The 17,195-nt window shown below is 45.5% G+C and overlaps 1 protein-coding gene across 4 annotated transcripts in view; it reads right to left on the bottom strand.

Moving 5' to 3' along the window:
• The window catches only part of SLC19A1 (solute carrier family 19 member 1), a 39,998-nt gene extending 23,009 nt beyond the window's left edge, over positions 1-16,989 (bottom strand). Inside the window, exons 1-3 of one of the 4 annotated variants that reach the window (XM_029069308.2) lie at positions 16,654-16,989; positions 13,796-13,912; positions 4,317-4,427 (exon numbers count right to left, since the gene is read on the bottom strand). The gene's annotated coding sequence lies outside the window, so the exon portion shown is untranslated. Of the gene's footprint in view, positions 1-416; positions 569-4,112; positions 4,192-4,316; positions 4,428-13,795; positions 13,913-16,653 lie in introns of all 4 variants that reach the window. The other 3 variants (XM_029069309.2, XM_039912548.1, XM_029069307.2) reach the window with 3 other exon arrangements.
• Between the last annotated feature and the right edge of the window lie 206 nt (positions 16,990-17,195).

The following is a 17,195-nucleotide window of genomic DNA, read 5'->3' as shown; positions in this document are numbered from 1 at the left end:
GTTTCAGATGACACAGCCACCAGCCCTTCCCTTTCCAGGCTGTGATAACAGTGATTTCCTGGTCTCAGATAATTATCCTACAGCAGAGGTACTGGACTACCCAAAGGTTCGATACTGAACTTTCCCAAGTGCTCAGTACAGTGCCCTGCACGCAGTAAGCATTCAATAAACTCTACAGATTGACTGGATAATGATACTCCTACCGAAAACCCAGTGAGATCCTTCCCGCCAGAATACTTCTGAAAGATTTGGCATGGTCTCGATCAATCAATCAGTCAACTGTATTTACTGAGGACTTACTCTGTGCAGAGCACTGTCCTCATTGCTTGGGAAAGTCTTGTCTTATGCTGTCCAGTCATCTCTGACCCACAGTGACTTCATCTGGACACATCTCTCCCAAAACACCCCATCTCTACCTGCAATCGTTCTGGTAGTGTATCCACAGTTTTCTTGGTACAAATAAAGTGGTTTAACATTGCCTTCTTCCGCGCAGTCAACTTGACTGTCCTTCTCGTAGCCGAGTCTGGAAGACTACTGGAAACCCTTCAGGTGTGATCCTCAGAGGGGGCTGGAGAGAATACAGTGTAATAATACTAATAATAATTGTGGCATTTGTTATTATTACATTGTACTCTCCCAAGCAGTAGGAGAGTAACAATAGTGATGGTATTTAGGCGCTTATTATGTGCCAAGCACTGTTCTACGAGTACAAAGGGCTCATAGTCTAGAGGGGGAGACAGACATTAAAATAAATTACAAATACATATGTAAGGGCTGTGGAGCTGAGGGTGGGGTAAATAATGCTCCTTGTGGGCAGGGAACATGTCTAGCAACTCTTAAATTGTACTTTCCCAAGTGCTTAGTGTAGTGCTTTGCACTCAATAAATGCCACTGATTGACTGATTCGGTAATGATTCACTTAAGGCCAAACCCAATGAGTTCCTTCCTACAAAAACACTTCTGAAAGATCTGGCTTGGTCTGAACAGTCCAGCAGGGAGGAGGTAATAGTGAGGAGGGGCGACAAGGTTTCGCATCTAAACAGCAAAAGAAGAGATGGGGCTTACAGATACTTTTCGGAAACAGGGGCACTTAGCAAGTACTTATTTTGTGCTAAGTGAAGGGATAGAGATAGAGTGTTTAAGACTGGACACAGTCCCTGTCCCATACCTGTTTAAAATCTATTTTATCCCCAGTTTACAGATAGGGAACTGTGGTCAAGATCACACAACTGAACAGTAGAAGAGGTGTGACTAAAATCCAGGGATCCTGACTCCCAGTCCTTGCTCCTTGTGGGCGGGGAGCATATCTACCAATTTGGTTATAGTCTCCCAAGTGCTTAGTTCATTGCTCTGCACATAGTAAGCCCTCAATGAATATCATTACTTGTTTGATACTACTGCTTACCAACGCTGTCTAGAAAGTAATGTGCTCTTGTGTCTGCTGAAGGGAGGGCAGTTATTTTTTAAAAACAGTTCCCGGCATCCCAGACCAGAACAGCTTTTGAACATGAGACTGGATTGCCTGATCTGTGACCTTAGGTAAGTCACCTAACTGCTCTGTGCTTCAGTTTCCCTTAGATCATAAGCCATATGTGCAGCAGGAACTGTCTGATCTGATTGTATTGTATCTATCCCAGCACTTAACACAGTGCTTGGCCCATATTAAGCACTTAAATGCCACAAATATTATTATTAGGGAGGAAAGTAGTTTGCTTGGTAGTAGGCGTCACAGAATCACTCTCCTCCTACCCTCTCTGAGCACAAAATAAGCAGCATGTGACTCCCAATTCTTCTTCCTTCAAAGAACTGATGGTATTGAGTCATTTTTATTCAGTGCACTTCTCTGAGGCTCCCTGGCAGCACCCAAGACAAAACGCAGCAGGAGATGGAAGCGAAGAGGTGCCCTCTCCTTGTCTGCCTTCAGCCAAATCTGGGTCAGCAGGAACACCACTGTCCCCACCCACACACTGACCAACAATGACTCCCGACGCATCTGGGTTCTGCCCAGGAGTCCTAGTTTGCCTCGCTAAAGACCGTCAGCCAGATCGTTAAACCCCTTCCAGGCTTCCTGCACTTTCCCCAGGCCAAAAACACCAAGATTGAAGGCAGACTCAGATTCAGATGTCTTCTGAATTGATTTCTTCTTAGAGGCCCTAGACAATTATGTTCAGATCCGTATTTTATCTGTATTAATGTCCGTCTCCCCCTCGAGACTGTAAGCTCAATGCAGGCAGGAAATGTGTCTAAACTGTGTGGTAGACTGTGAGCTCCTTGTTGGGTAGGGATTGTTTCTATTTGTTGTTGAAGTGTATTTTCCAAGCGCTTAGTACAGTGCTCTGCACACAGTAAGTGTTCAATAAATACGACTGAATGAATATACAACTCTGTGTTGTTGCTCTATTGTGAGAAGCAGCATGGTGTAGTGGATAGAGCAGAGGCCTGGGAGTCAGAAGGTCATGGGTTCTAATCCTGGCTCTGCCACTTGTCTGCTGTGTGACCTTGGGCAAGTCACTTCACTTCTCTGGGCCTCAGTTCCCTCAACTGTAAAATGGGGATGAAGACTGTGAGCACCATGTGGGACAACCTGATTACCTTGTATCAGAAAAATGCTTGGCATATAGTAAAAGCTTAACAAATACCATAATTATTATTATTATTACTCACCCAAGCACTTAGTACAGTGCTCTGCACCCAATAAGTGCTCAATAAATACAGTTGATTGAGTAATAGAGACACTTGGTGCTCCACTGTTCATTGGTAGTTTCTCACAGAAAGCACTATTATGGGTTCCCTACCATTTTCTGTTCAAAAAGGAAGAATTCTATCTCCCTTCGTTGGGTTCATTCTCTTTTGTGCATGGTTAACCACTATTCCCAAATCAGAGAAGTGCTCTCTGCAGGCAAATCACTTCTGGAGGGCAGTTATTCCCAACAACACTGAGGTCAGGCTAAGGGATGAATTCAATACTCTCTTCTCCACCACCACCATCATCAGTATCTTGAGAACACCGACATAACCAATCAATTATTGAGTGCTTACTATGTGCGGGGTACTGTACGAAGCACTTAAGTACAGAGTTGGTAGACATCCCTGCCCTACATGGAGCTGACTGTCTAGAGTGGGACTGTACCAGACAAGTTGTATGCTGATTTGGAGTTATAGCAACCACGAAAAACGCCTTCACTCTAAGAATGAGGCTAAACTAAAGAAAGGAATCTGTCCCACTACGAATAAAATTAAAGCATTTTCTTAGGACTCCATTTATAAGCTGAGAAAATGGCCCAGAGGAAACAACCCAGCAGGGTTTATTGTCTTCCCAACCATCTACAAGGACTGAACCCTAATCTTACAAGGAAGCTCTCCCTCCCCTAGCCAGGTGGGAAAGGTATCTCAAACAATCACTAAACAAAGCCATTCATCTCCAAGAACAAGAGGACAATCTTTAGAGATTATGTCTGCAGGTCTGTCTTTGGCATTATAGTTTGCCAAGTCCAGCCTTTGAACACCTTCCCTAATTTCCCTGCTTGAATCCATTTTTTTAGTAGCACAACAATCAAGGCCTTAAAAGCAACCTAAACAAACACAAGCTAAAGGACTCTGCAACAGGGGTTTAGAACTCAAGAAATCAAGACAGAATTAGAGCTGAGGGAGGTAAAGGCAGCATGGAATAAAGCCAAGGAGAGCAGGATTCAGAGATGTTTAAGGGACTGAAAAGGTCCAAAAAACAGCTCCACTGTGACATTTTAAAATTAAAATTGCTTCTTGCATTTCTCTCTCTCCACCCATCCCATCACTGCACCCTATTAAAGCAAATTAAATTCAAATGCGTCTTATATATGAATGTCCAGGGGCCCATCATAGAGTGTTTTTTTTTAAATTACAGGTAGTTGAGAATTCAGCAACAATTTACTCTCTGCCCCATCCACCAATCCCCACAATCAGTTCAAATACAGGTGATTCAGAGCATTAGAACCCAAAGTCTTCCAGGAGTTGAGGGATGGCAAGGAAAGAGGGAGACTGACGAAAGCAGGGGATAAGAGATTGGCTCTTCTATAAAGAAATACTGCTTCCAGTTTACTCTTTCAGAGATGCAGCAACAGCTTCAAATGTACCTTTTTGGACGCCGGAATCGCTCTGCTTGCCTTGGGGAAAATGAAGCCACTAGGCAGGATCACCAAACAATCTCTGCATCTACATGAGAAGGTCACTTAAGTACTTGAGGTAACTAGATCTACCTCTAGATATACCAAACCACGCAAACACACCTAATCCCCAGGGCCAGCAATGTTCAGCTCTTAATCAGAGAAATAAATTACCTTGTGTCAGCAACTTAACCATGTCAGGCCAAGCTTCAGAATGTCATCTTGTCTTCTGAGTCATTTCCCATGGTTTGTTTCTCGGTAGTTTTAAGAAGCCTGATCCAGAGGCTAAGGGAAAAAGAAGAGAGTCACCTAACAGCACTTATAATTTCGATACGGACTGCCGTCAATCACGAGCAGTGCCACCCGTTTGGCCAAACTCACGCTATTTAATAATAAAAATAATAATGATGGTATTTGTTAAGCGCTTACTATGTGCCAAGCACTGTTCTAAGTGCTAGGGTAGATACAAGGTAATCAAGCTGTCCCACGTAGGGCTCTTCATCCCCATTTTACAGATGAGGTAACTGAGGCACCGTGGGCTTTTACGGACATATTCAGCTCCGATCCGAGGTAAATGAAGGAGACCTGGTCAGCCACTCAATCAATCGTATTTATTGAGACTTACTGTGTACAGAACACTCTACTAAGCACTTGCAAAAGTACAATATAACAATTTAACAGATACATTCCCTGCCCACAGTGAGCTTACAGTCTAGAGGGGGAGACCTAATGAAAAACTACTGACCAAGCCCAGCCCAGAGATCCTCGGGACCGGAGCCATCGAGGCTGGGCTGGGCCAGCAGCTGGCCCATCACCAGCGAGCTTGGGTCACTCGCCAGCCTGCCCATCACCTGCCCCTCTCCTCCAGAGCAGTTTTGTTCTGGATCTGTGTCATTCTCTATCTACACCTGCTCCTTCACAGAACTCATCTGCTCCCAGGACCTCAACAAGCACCTCTAGGTTGATGCTCCTTTTCTAGTTTGTAAGCGCCTGTGGGCAGGAATCCTATCTACCAACTCTATTGTAATTTGCTCTCCCAAGCACTTAATACAGTGCTCTGCACACAGAGAGTGCTCAGTAAGCCTTACTGGAGCCTCTCATTCCAAGAGGCCTTCCCAGACTAAGCCCCACTTTCCCTTCTGCGTCGCCCTGACTTTCTCCCTTTGCTCTCCTCCCCTCCCAGCGCAGAGCACTTAAGTACATATCTGCAATTTTACTTATTTGTATTGATATCTGTCTCTCTGTCCCACAGACTGTAAACTCTTTGTGGGCAGGGAATGGGACTGTTTGTTGTTGTATTGTACTCTCCTACGTGCTTAGTACAGTGTTCTGCACACAGTAAGTGCTCAATAAATATGAAGGAATAGCCCCAGGGATTGATTGAGAACTTCCAAATCTACCTAGTCAGACCCAACCTCTTTCCTCTTCTGCAGCTTTGCATTTCCTTCTGCCTTTAGGACATTTCTACTTGGATGTCCAGCTGACATCTCAAACTTAACATGTCCAAAACAGACACTGTATTTTCCCCAAGGGCTCAGTACAGTGCTCTGCACACAGTAAGCGCTCAGTAAATGAATGATTCCCCCTCAAGCCCTCTCCTCCCTCTGACTTTAAAGAGAGTACATATCTTTAAATTTTATATTATAAATTACTTATTATTATTTGTTTATATTAATGTCTGACTCCTCCTCTAGACTGCAAGCTCATTGTGGGCACAGAACGTACCTGCCAACTCTGTTGTACTATACTCTCCCAAACACTTAGAAGAGTGCTATGCACAGAGTAAGCACTCAATAAATATCACTGATAATGACGAGGATGACTTTCCTGACACTGTAGACACCACCATCCTCTCTGATTCACAAGTCTGAAACCTCGGCATTATTCTTGACATAATTTCTCTTTCACCCTGCATATTCCATCAGACACCAAATCCTGTATGCTCTATCTTCTCTAGATAGATCATCTAGAATCTGCAGCAGCATCTCTAGAATCCGCTCTTTCCTCTCCATCCAAACTGCTATCATAGCCTCTCCTGACTTCTGCAACAGCCTCCTCACTAATCTCCCCGTCTCCTGCCTAAGTCTCACTTTGCTGTTCAGATCATTTTTCCAAATATTTGTTCTGCACACATCTCTCCACTCCTCATAAACCTCTAATGATTGTCCATCCATCTTCACATCAAAGAGAAATTCCTAACCATCAGCTTTAAGGCACCTAATAAGCTCTCTTCTTCCTACTTAACCTTACTCATCTTCTACTATAAAGCCAGTCTGCAAATTCTGCTCATCTAACACGATCTACTTACTGTGCCTCTATCTCATCTCTCCCTTTCTACCCATTTCTAACTCCCTCTCTCCTGGCTGGACCTCCTCCCTCTTCATATCTGACAGACCACCTTTTCTCTGCATCCTCAAAGCCTCATAAAAATCATATCTGCTCAAGAAAGTCTTCCCTACTAATCTCTCACCTCCCCACCCTAGAATCATTCCTTTCTGTGACATCTATGAGCTTGTGGTTTTTGTTTTTTACCAGAGGTATTTGTTAAGCACTTACTATTTGTTAAGCACTTACTGCACTAAGCAATGGAAGTTCATACTCCTTAGCACTTGCTACGATACCCACTCCCAGACCACGTATATACATATCCTGGTATTGTTTCCCATCTGTAATTAATTTTGTTGTCTGTGCCCCTTACTAGATAGTAAGCTCCTTGGTGGATAAGGAATGTGTGCCTGCCAACTCTGCTTTATTCTGTCAAGCAATTAATACAGTGTTCTGCACACAATAAGAGCTCAATAAATACCAGCGATTGATTGAAGGAATGAATGGGGCTGAAGCGGCCAGTTACAACTCATTCTTGGAGTGTATCCAGTCAAGGTTGCCAACTGCTGAGAATGATTTCACAAAGGGTGTGAACATAATTTACTGACTATTTTAATGGGCATGATTTTACCTGCTGGCTCAATATTAAAAAAACTGAATATTTAACGTTTTTACACACCCAACAGTAATTTCATTTTACATAGCCACATTAGCACCCCAAACATTCTGTTTCTTGTGGTCATTCATTGATCCAATCAGGCTATATCAGACACTGCTCTAGTAATTTTTCCAGGCGCATTTTTCAGAACCTTGTCAGCACAGGAGTACACATTTCATTTCTCACATCTGTCTTCTACGGCTGAGATGACACGCTCCAGTCCAGCAGTTCCACGTGGAAGTGCCAATACTCAGGTGGACACAAGACGAGGACACTGAGGCCCAGAGAGTTCAATCGTGCTGGTGGTCACCCAGCAGGTCAGTGGCAGGGCCGGAGTGAGAGCCCTGGTCGCCTGCCACTGTACCCCAATACCTCCCTTGGCCAGGGAATGGCCAGTGGTCCAGAGAGATGGATCTGGAGATTCCCAAGGCAGGGGGCCAGGACCACCTAACTAGGAGGCACCAAGGCCTAAGGCAAGAATCCTGATGGCATCACCCCATCATCCCCTCCCTGACAAATCTCCAGTCCCCAATTCATTCATTCAATCACTCAATCGTATTTATTGAGCACCCACTGTGCGCAGAGCATGAGCCCATTGTTGGGTAGGGATTGTCTCTGTTGTCAAATTGTACTTTCAAAGCACTTAGTACAGTGCTCTGCATACAGTAAGCGCTCGATAAATACAACTGAATGAGTGAACACTTGGGAGGGTACAATGGTGACCGGGGGGAGGGGGGAGTGGCACCCAGGGGCTTGAGGACTGTCAATTTGATCCCCAGATGATCTATCTGCAAAGTCATAATCTGGACCCCAAGACAGCCTCAGAGACACCACAGGTGGGTCCATCTATTTGGACCCCAAGAGTCGTTCTTGGGGGGGCAGGAGAAGATATCAATGTGATACGGGGAGGAGAGAAGAGGGGCAGCTTGCTCTTCTGCCCTTCTGGAGATGGAGTTTTCTTTTCTTGTGCCTGATGGAGCCCTGCTCTTGGAGGCTCTTAGAGCAAATAAGCATGGGTCCCAAGAAGCACAGCCCAAGCCACAGTGCAGGGAAACTTGATTCATTCAATAGTATTTATTGAGTGCTTACTATGTGCAGAGCACTGTACTAAGCGCTTGGAATGTACAATTCAGCAACAGACGTGATGCCCTGTGTTGCTCTGCCAATGTGATGGATGCCCACATTTTGGGATTTTAAAATCTAATTCCGGGCATTAGGGAGATGACCAATTTTAGGTCATTTTTACGGGCTGCCCATGAACTGACGGATGACTGGCCAGCCCATTTCCATCACAAATGAAGTCGAAACTAAAGCCAACCAGTTTCTCAATGGGGCCCTCCTGGACTGACCAGACTCCTGGCCTTAGAGCAACCTATAAAAGGCCACGCTTTCTTTAAATATTGACTTTACTCTGTAGGCACACTTTAAAATTCAACACTCCAACAGGTCAATGCCCATTTGCCAAACGGACGTGGGCCAAATCTCAAAAACATGGCTCATGCAGTCTCTGCCACTCTATCCTACATGAAGAAAATAAGCAGAGTCTACGTGATTTCCCCATCCTGGTCAAAGAGCTCACTGCAGGGGAGTCCACAGCTGGATTTTTGTTTTTTCTCTCAGAAGACTGCTGAGTCTGTGGAATGCCTTGTTTCAGCATTTCGGCTGAGACCTTGAATTCTGAAAGGGTCGCACGGCTCAGCAACAACAGCAGCGGTATTTTTTTTACGGTATTTAAGTGCTTACCATGTACCATACTAAGTGTTGGGGTACAAACAATATGGTCAGGTTGGACACAGTCCCTGTCCCTCACAATAATACTCACATTGGTCCCACACATCTTAATCCCCACTTTATGCTTGGGGTAACTGAGTCACAGAGATGTTAACTGACTTGTCCAGGGTCACATAGCAGATAAGCAGCAAGGATTTGAACCCGGGCCCTCTGACTCCCAGGCCCATGCTTCTTTCTCTAAGCCTTGCTGCTTCTCTAGCTTTTGCCTACCGCAAAACCAACTCACTGTAACTCAATCTCATTGATCCACAGATATTATTGAGCAGTTACCATGTGCAGAGCCTTGTACTGAGCACTTGGGAGTGTACAATGCTACACAGTTAGTAGACACTTTCCCTGCCTACATGACCAGAATGGGCATGTTCCCTTTGGCCTGCATTTCAGGCTGACTTGACATCAGATATAATGACCTCAGCTCTTCTGTGTAAGTAGGAGATATAGGCCATCCTGCAGAGAAGAGCCTATTAGCTTATAAGCTATTTGAGAGGGCATGAAAAGTGTCCTTTTCTTTAGTGAATGCTCCCAAGTGCTTGGTACAGAGAGAGTGGGGTGAATATCAAGTGTTTAAAGGCTACAGATTCAAGTACAAAGGCGACGCAGAAAGGAGAGGGAGTAGGGGAAATATGAGGGAAGCGGCTTGGTCTAGTGGGAAGAGCACGAGGAGCCTGGTAGTCAGAAGACCTGGATTCTAGTCCTGACTCTGCCAGTTGCTTGTTGTGTGAAGTCACTTGGCTTCTCTATGCCTCAGTTTCTTCAGCTGTAAAATGCGGATTAAATACCTGTTCTCCCTCCTACTTGGGCTGTGAGCCCCACAAGGGAGTCACCCTACTCCTCCAGAACGTCTAGCGGTTGTTCATCCACCTCCACAAACACGAACTCCTTAAAATCAGCTTTAAAACACTCAATCAGCTCACCCCCTCTGACCATACTTCACCGCTCCACTACATGACCCAGCCCACACCCTTCACTCCTCTAATACCAGTTTACTCACTGTACCTCAATCTCATCGATCTTGCTGCCAACTCCTTGCCCATTTCCTCCCTCTGGCTTGGAACTCCTTCCCCTCTCCACATATGACAGACCACCACCCTCCCCACCTTTAAAGCTTCAGTGAAATCACATCTCCAAGAGGTCTTGCCTAAGAGCCGTCATTTCCCCTACTCTCTCTCCCTTCTGTGTCGCCTATGCCCTTGGATTTGTACCCTTTAAGCACTTGATAGTCACCCCACCCTTAGCTCCAGGGCACCATTTATTTTATTTTATTTATTTTAATGTCTGCCTCCCCAAAGAGACGCTAAGCTCCTTGTGGGAAGGGAATACGTCTACCAACTCTGCTGTTTTGTTTTCTCCCAAGCACTCAGTAAAGTGCTCTAAGTGCTCAATAAACGCCACTGATTGAGTGATCTAAAATCAGATCCAGCTCTTCCTGGGGCTTCTTCTAACTAGGCCTCCTTTTAGACAGCTTCCGGGATAGGGAGAGTGATCACTTCTTTCTAGATACAGTGATCACTTGTTTCAAGATACCATTCATTACGATCAGCACTTAAAATAGTGCCTGACACATAGTAAGCGCTTAACAAATACCATAATAATAATAAGGCAATGAGCATTGTTTCACATAGGGAATGTATTATTTATGGGGCAGGAACTGAAATCCCTGAGCAAACTGGGCTTTTGTTAACACTCAGTGGGTAAAAAGGACAGGTTCTCCAATAGAACACATCACCTCTTCCCTCAATCACCCACGAAATGTGTTTGAACCCTGAACAATAGCAATCAGCCCTCCAGCCATTCCTCGGGGTTCTAAATGCTACCTCCAGTGGTTGGTATCTTATGCTAAAACATAAAATGCACCACTGACCAAGAGGTAAGGCTTCTATCAATCAATCAATAATAATGTTGGTATTTGTTAAGCGCTTACTATGTGCAGAGCACTGTTCTAAGCGCTGGGGTAGACACAGGGGAATCAGGTTGTCCCACGTGGGGCTCACAGTCTTAATCCCCATTTTACAGATGAGGTAACTGAGGCACAGAGAAGTTAAGTGACTTGCCCACAATCAATGGAATTTATTGAGTGCTTACTTTGTGCAGAGGGCTTTACTAAGCATTTGGGAGAGCCCAGTAGAACAGAATCCCCTAGACTGTAAACTCGTTGTGGGCAGGGAACGTGTGTTTATTGCTGTACTATACTGTCCCAAGCGCTGAGTACAGTGCTCTGCACAGAGTAAGCACTCGATAAATACAATCGAATGAAATTGGTAGACATTTCCTTACAACAAGCTTATAGTCAAGAAGTACCCCAGTCACAGAGAAGTTAAGTGATTGCCAAAAGTCACACAGCAAGCCAGTGGTGGGGCTGGGATTAGAACCCAGGTCCTTCTGACTCCCTGGCCTGGGCTCTATCCACTAGGTAACAATGCTTTTCTATTATCATGCTTCTATTTCTTCTATATTACCACATCTTAACCCATAGTAGGCCTGGTTACGTTGCAGGCGCTCTGTCTAATAGGAATTCAGACCTAGGCATCCTTCGCCTGTCTCCTTCACCCTCCACCCACTGTACCCATTTCCACCCCAGGTACATCTTGGAAGTTTGCTAAACATATGATGAGGATAAAATAGGGTAGTTCAGTCTCATTCTTACAGTCACATCTCCCCGGACTCTGTTGAGAGCCAACAAGAATTCCGACTGGCATTAAGTGGCGAGCAAATGTCCCTCATTATTTGAACACGAAAAAACTACGTAAAAACCAGCAGGCATTACCCACAGCAAATGCGTCCATATTCACTGGTTTAACTGCTCCTGGCATCACTCTCTGGCCTCGGAGTCACAAAAGTGACCATATAATAATCACAATTCTGGTATTTACGGTATTATATACTGAGCACTTGTACTAAATCCAGGGGCAGATACAAGATAATCAGATTGGACACAATCCCTGTCCCACAAAGAGTTTAAGTAGAAGGAAATAGGATTTAATCCCCATTTTACAGATGAGGAAACTGAGGCACAGAAGTTAAGTGACTTGAGCAGTGTGGCTCAGTAGAAAGAGCACGGGCTTGGGAGTCAGAGGTCATGGGTTCTAATCCCGGCACCACCACTTGTCAGCTGTGTGACTTTGGGCAAGTCATTTCACTTCTCTGTGCCTCAGTTACCTCATCTGTAAAATGGGGATTAAGACTGTGAGCCCCACATGGGTCGACCTGATCACCTTGTATCCCCCAGGGCTTAGAACAGTGCTTTGCACATAGTAAGCGCTTAACAAAAACCATCATCATTATTATTATTCAAGGTCACACAGCATGCAAGGGGAAGAGCTGGCATTAGAACCCAGGTCCTCTGACTTCCAGGCCATGCTCTTTCCACCAGGCCGCAATGTTTCCCAATATGCTGTCTTGAGGATGAATGTGCATGAAAAAAACTAACACCCTGAAGCTGAACAGTGTCAAAGCAGTTTTACATTTGATCTTTAGGGCTAAATGAGGTAAGTAGAGAGAAACTATTTAATAAAGACTTTTTCTCCCATTCCTTCTCCTCTGAATTACACTATCAACAAAAATAAGCCCCTAACAACTGACACAAATTGTCTCAATAATTATGGTATTTTTAAGTGCTTACTATATACCAAGCACTGTACTAATTGCTGGGTAGATACAAGATAATCAGGTCCCAAATAGGTACCGAATCCCCATTCTGCAGATGAGGAAACTGATGCACAAAGAAGTTAAATGATTTGCCCAAGGAGAAGTGGCAGAGCAGGGATTAGAACCCAAGGCCTCTCAGCCCCAAGCCCAAGCTCTTTCCATTAGGCCACAATGCATCCAACTCATATTAACTGTGGTGTCTGTTAAACACTTACTATGCACCAGGCACTGTATTAAACGCTGGGGTGGTTAAGCGGTGGGGAGCTAATCGAGTTTCCTGGAACTACTTATCACATGAACTGTGCAGGCGAGAATGCACTTGTCACTTTTCAGAAATTGTTCCACAAACATTTGTGACAGCGGCACAGCAGGATGAGGCTTTTGGATATCCTTAAAAAAATATACATATCCTATCAGGAAAGCCTCGTTTCTGGAAGTTTTCATTTGAGTTCTCTCACACTCCTGTCACAGCCAGCCAAGTTTTCACCCCCTACTTCTGTACTGGAAATCAGAATCCTTCACGATTCGCTACTAATTATTAACTAAGGAGGGAAGGTGTCTGCAATAATTTAACTCTGTTATGTTTCTCATTTTAATGCTCTGGCCCATGGTTTATGCCTGAAACTGCAGTATTCTAGGTTACTGCTAGTCTCCAAACTGCAAAGTTGGCACAACAGGTTCAACAAGGCCAGATCTGCAGACCTCTACCTAAGTGAAAGCTGAAAGTCCAGTTGTAAAATTAAACCAGCCTCGAAAATCAGTCCCATTTAGAGTGAAAAAAACCAGGGAGGCTGCAGAAATTCAGGCAGGGGTCCTCAACGAAATCAAATATTATTTCCCTCTCCCTTTTATAAGTATTACCAAGGGGCTGTTTCACTGACATAGAGCTTGGTTCATGCTTCTATTTTTTTTTTTGGATGCTATTTGTAAAGCGTTTACTATATGCCAGGCACTGTTCTAAGAGCTGGGCTAGATATAAATTAATCAAGTTGGACACAGCCCTTGTCCCACCAGGGGCTCACAGTCTTCATCTCCGTTTTCCAGATGAGGGACCTGAGGCACAGACAAGCTAAGTGACTTGCCCAAGATCAAACAGCTGACAGGTGGCAGAGCTGGAACCCAGAACCCACATCCTTCTGACTCCCAGGCCTGAGCTCTTTCCACTAGGCCAGCTGGTCCAGACCTAACTATTAGTCTAAGTGCTGGACAAGGTGAAATATTAGAAATCTATTACCTGGTTTCCTGGAGAGAGAGGAGACAGTCTGATTTTTACCCAATTCTACTCTCTCTTGAAATAGCTCCACCAATCTTCCTTGGAATTAGTTTTCCCAACTTTACAATGGGGATAACCCTAGAAGGAAGAAATAAGTCTAGAGTTTAGGTTTCTCATGAAATTTTCAGAAGTTATTCTACTGACAGTTGTGCGGCTACACAATTTGCTTCTGACCTGCCCAAATGACCACTGGCGTGCCTCCCTTCATAGCCATCTTGGTTAGAGAAGCAGCATGGCTCAGTGGAAAGAGCCCAGGCTTGGGAGTCAGGGGTCATGGGTTCAAATCCTGGCCCTGCTACTTGTCAGCTGTGTGACTATGGGCAAGTCACTTCACTTCTCTGTGCCTCAGTGACCTCATCTGTAAAATGGAGATTAACTGTGAGCCTCATGTGGGACAACCTGATTACCCTGTATCCCGTCTTGTATTCTCCCCCTAGACTGCAAGCTCGTTGAAAACAGGGACTGTATCTGCTTATTGTTATACTGTACTCTCCGAAGCGCTTAGTACTCTGCCCACAGTAAGCGCTCGATAAATACGATGGACTGACTACTTGTCTCAGTTACCTCATCTGTAAAATGGGGATTGAGACTGTGAGCCCCATGTGGGGCAGGGACTGTGTACAACCTGATTTTCTTGTATCCACTCTAATGCTTAGTAGAGTGTCTGGAACATAATAAGCCTTAAATACCACAATTATTATTATAAATTATTATTACAAGCAACTGAGTTGTATACATAAAAACAGAAGAGCAATCAGCGGCATTGTAAAATCAACGTTCCCCAAATGCCGAAGAAATGGAAAGGTTGAGCCTGGAGCTGAGCCCGGTACACCACAACTGGGAACTCCATGGGCAATCTCCTTCAACCACCAAGGTTCAAGAGTGATAATAATAATAATAATAATGATGGTATTTGTTAAGCACTTACTATGTGTCAAGCACTTAACTTCTGCAGCAGATGCCCACCTAAATCAGCTTTTGTAACAAAGCGATACTTTAGCAGGGATTCCCTTTCTCCCCACTTTATGGGCAAAAAGTTCATTTTTCACACAAAATGAGTTTACAAACAACTTCTTGGACCCATGCAAACATACGGTACATACTGTTTATTCCACTCAAAAGATATGTTCTTTCTCTCCTACAAAAGACTGCAGGTTATAAAGGGCTCAGTTATACCTAATATCAAGTGGCTGCAAAGTTGTAACATGAGGTCCAATATTCTGCATGTCCTTTTAATGAAAGTAGACTCTGGAAGGAAGTCATTTAAAAGTAACATAAGCAAGTAATCCTAGGGGAAGAATAAGGTAGTGGAGATTCTGTGAAGATGAAGAAAAGGATTGTGTGCAAAATTTATGCAGCAACCTAAAGGATTCTTGAGGGAAAAGTTTGGGGTAAATGGTAATAGGACAAATTATTTCCATTTTAAGAATTTATGGGGGAAAAAATGATAGCTGTTTTTCCTCTTTTATAGTCCCCAAAAACTACTTAGTGGAAAGCGCACGGGCTTGGGAGTCGGAAGTCGTGAGTTCTAATCCCGGCTCTGCCACTTGTCAGCTGTATGACTTTGGGCAAGTCACTTCACTTCTCTGGGCCTCAGTTCCCTCATCTGTAAAAGGGGGATTACGACTGTGAGTCCCAGGTGGGACAACCTGATGGTTGTATCTCCCCCAGTGCTCAGAACAGTGCTTGGCACATAGTAAGCACTTAACATATACCAACATTATTATTATTACTTTTTTTTTGTACAAAGTTAGACTCTGATGCCTGAATTGTCGAGGCAATCCACTGATACGCACCTGCGGAGCCAACCTAAATCACAAGAGAATTAGCTTCCTTAGAAATACTGGAAATACAGACAAAACCCACCACCAAGAAACCCGCGAATGGCAAGTTCCACTCAGAGACGAAGCACATTTTGAGACATTCGTTAACGAAACAGAAATAGGCAAACGCTTTGGCAAACCTCCTGGGCCCAAGTTCATGCATCAAACCCAGATCTCCTCTGCCTACACACATGCTCACTCAATTATGCAATGGGGGACTGGTCCTCAAACTGTTCAGAAATTCTGCTTTCACCCAAACTGTTCGGTCCCAATTCACAGCAGAGGCATCTTCATTCAGTCAGTCGTATTTACTGAGCGCTTACTGTGTGCAGGGCACTGTACTGAGCGCTTACCTTCCCTGCCAGGGTCCAGCCTCTCTGCTGGCCATGCTGCAGCGTGATGCAACACTGCACCCTGAACAGGGCCCCAAATCCCCTCCGCCTTAACTGGGCCTGCACAAGTGCACAAAGAAATTCACACCAACACAACTCGGTGGGCACCACCGGTTGGCAGAAGGACAGATGCGAAGGTAACCAAGGGGCTGCCCAAAGGTTGCCCCTGGCCGGCGGAGCTGCACTATTCATTCAATAGTATTTACTAAGCGCTATGTGCAGGGCACTGTACTAAGCGCTTGGAATATACAATTTGGCAACAGATAGAGACCATTCCTGCCCAGTGACGGGCTCACAGTCTAATTGGGGGAGACAGACGGACAAAAACAAGACAACATCATCAAGATCAATAGAATCCAGGGGATGGGCACCTCATTAACAAAATGAATAGGGTAATAAAAATACGTACAAATAAGCACAGTGTTGAGGGGAGGGGATGAAAAGCACAGGGAAACTAAGGGGAAGGGGGGAAAGGAGAGGGAAAAGGGGAAGCTCAGTCTGGGAAGGCCTCCTGGAGGAGGCGAGCTCTCAGTAGGGCTTTGAAGAGGGGAAGAGAGGGAGTTGGGAGGAGGGAGGGCATTAGGTAGGTGGGTCCCGCTCTCACCTGGATGCCAGCTCTGCAACGCGACCCTTCTCTCCTTTGCAGGGAAGGGCAGGTGCCAGTCCTGCAATGCCACCACGACCCCCCCCCCCCCAGGGTTGCACCGGAGCTGGGGTTGCACCGGAGCTGAGGTGGCACCCGGAGCCGGGGCTGCACCGGAGCCGAGGTGGCACCGGAGCTGAGGTGGCACGGGAGCTGGGGCTGCACCGGAGCAGGGATTGCACCCTCCTCTCAGCTCATGCTGCCCGAGCAAGCCTCCCACCCCGAGCAGAGAGCCGCGTTGCAGACGGGCAGCTCCGGGCTGAGAGCGGCTCGGAGCCACATGCAGGGAGAGCTGGCAGCGGCACGTGGGGCGGGCGCGCTGCCCCCTGGGAGTTGTAGTCCGCCCGCCCCCCCCGGCCGCCCCCGGACGCACGGAGTCTGCGCGCTGGCCGGACTACAACTCCCAGGATGCTCCGCGAGGCCAGCCAGCCAGCCTGAGGAGGAGCTGACCCTTGCTCCTACTGAGCTGTGCGCTCTGCTCTTTAGGGGCTTTTTGCAACTCC

This window comes from Ornithorhynchus anatinus, chromosome 7 (assembly GCF_004115215.2).
Source record: "Ornithorhynchus anatinus isolate Pmale09 chromosome 7, mOrnAna1.pri.v4, whole genome shotgun sequence".
Classification (NCBI taxonomy): Eukaryota; Metazoa; Chordata; class Mammalia; order Monotremata; family Ornithorhynchidae; genus Ornithorhynchus; species Ornithorhynchus anatinus.
Note: the sequence above shows the minus strand (reverse complement) of the source record. Positions and strands in the feature narration are given on the sequence as shown.